Source organism: Bufo gargarizans, chromosome 6 (genome assembly GCF_014858855.1).
Source record: "Bufo gargarizans isolate SCDJY-AF-19 chromosome 6, ASM1485885v1, whole genome shotgun sequence".
Lineage (NCBI taxonomy): Eukaryota > Metazoa > Chordata > Amphibia > Anura > Bufonidae > Bufo > Bufo gargarizans.
The window spans coordinates 14079235-14081392 of record NC_058085.1 but is presented as its reverse complement, the minus strand read 5'-3'; the positions used below and the strand labels follow the sequence as shown (position 1 = coordinate 14081392).

At 41.8% G+C, this 2158-nt stretch overlaps 1 pseudogene; it reads left to right on the top strand.

Annotated features, from left to right (window-relative positions):
* Positions 1–998: 998 nt before the first annotated feature.
* LOC122942744 lies at positions 999–1178 on the top strand (annotated as a pseudogene).
* The last annotated feature ends 980 nt before the right edge of the window (positions 1179–2158 follow it).

Here is a 2158-nt window from a genome sequence, read left to right as displayed (position 1 = left end):
ATTGAGCTGTTTTTGAGTCTGAGTTATATAAGAGTGGTGTGTGTGTTGTTAGAAAGGGAAAATAAGGCTGCATATATGGTAAGGTACTTGGCTGGATGGATGCTGTATGGGTTGAATTGGGTGAAAAGAGATGCGAGAGTTCCGGTAGCGTTTAAGTGTCCAGTGTGGTACATGAGAATTGAAGGTTTTGTGAGGAAGAATGAATTGTTGGAGTGTCGAATGAAAGACTTCAAAGATAAAGAGGTGATCATGAAGAAAATCCGTAAGAATGAGAACCCATGTGATATTGTGGGGTTGAGGTCGTGGGAGACCAAAAGAGTTTGGAAGAAAGTGAAAACACAGGGTATGACAAATAGACAACGGGAGGTTATTTGGATGTCGTTACATAATATATTACCAGTTAGAGAAGTTCAAAAGAAAAGAGACCTAGTTAGATCTGAGATCTGCCCAAGAGAAGGGTGTGGGGAGAGTGAAAGTGTAGGACATGTGATGTGGGGATGTGAGTATTCAAAAGAAGTATGGGGATGTTTGACTGGTTTATGTAGAGAGTTGACTGGAGTGCGTTCGGTAAGTTGGAAGGTAGCGATGTATGGTGCAGGAGCATGTGGAAGAGTGAGAGAAAGGATTATGTGGTTGATTATGGTGTGTGTGATGGAAAGTCTTTGGGATGCTAGGAATTTATGTGTATTCAGAAGTAAGATTATGGGTGTTAATGATTGTGTAAAAATGATCTTGTCCAGGTTATATGTAATTTACTTATGGGACAAACAAGTTGGTGGTGATAGTGGTGATGCGGAGGGGGTGTGGAAATTCAAGAAGTGGAGATAAAATATAAATAAACCTGATAAAATATAAATAAGTGTGTTTTTGTTAGTTTTGTATACTGACTTTTTTGAATTTTCTTGTCTTTTTTTTTGTTTGAAAAATTTAAAAATAAAAAAGTTAAAAAATAATTAAAAAAGAACTTCAGTGATGTATTATGAAGTTATTAAGACTTTATATTACCTCTGAGAGGTTAAAAAAATAAAATCTGTTCTTATCAGTTTAATATCTGATACGTCCCCTATCTGGGGACCATATATTAAATGGATTTTAAAGGGAGATGGAAAAAGAGCTTGCTCTGTCCACTCCACGCATTGACCTGGAATTGCAGTACCTCCAGGACCGGTGCACCCTTTCTATTCCAGTATAAAAAAAAACAGAATGAAATTGAGAGATGGATTTCAAGCATCCCTCCAGCAAGCAAGTGAAAAGTTGCTGTGTCCTGCCTCAGGAGTCTGCACTTCAGCTTCTTCTCTGTGAGGGCTGTGCTGTGCTGCTTTCTGCATACCTGCTGCTGCATCTAGTCTGTCAATCTCCTAATTGCATCAGCTGTGTGTGGGTTTGTTCCAGCACCAAGCAATCAACCCAGCCAGCCAGCCAGTCACCTCTCCAAACACCCCAAATCCAATTAAGATTTATGGCTTAATTGTTGGGTTAATTGGCTTATCACCTGAATGAAGTGTTTGGACCTCCACTCCACGCACCTTGGGTTTGATTTGGGCCTGTAGTGCGCACCTGGACGGGCTGCTGAGTTGTTCCTGTGAATTGACCCTTCCTTTTGTAGCAAGTTGTCTTGATGTAACCAATTTAGCTTTCCTAGTGCTTTAGTAAATAAGTAAAGTTTGTTTGCCTGTGTCTCCCTCTTGTGGATCTTTTGAACTGGATGGATGACTTGGAGGCTAAAAAGTAGTCCAGCACTTCCTATGTATCAGCAACAGCTGGACCTGCCTTGTCTGGCCAATGGACGGAACACTGCACGTGTCACAAGAGGCTTGTCAGGTCAGAGGTCAAGTAAGGTCAGGTCAGTGGATGACATCACAAGGGCCCTGACGGAACACTGAACAATGGGGCCGTGACATCACAAACAACAATGCATACCCCTTTTTTTTCCTTTTTTTTTTTTTTACACTACTCTCTATTCACTCCTGATCAGTTTTTCTGCTTGGCGTGCTTTGGCACCAGGAATTGCGTGCGAAGAAAAGGCATGACCAAAAGTGGTGGGTGGAGCTATGCAGATGGCGAACATGAAGAGGAGCATGCTGGTGATTTCTGAGCGTAGGACGCATGTTTTCCCTGGTTTGTGAGAGGAAGAAGCCTCCCGGACTGTGTCTGGGGC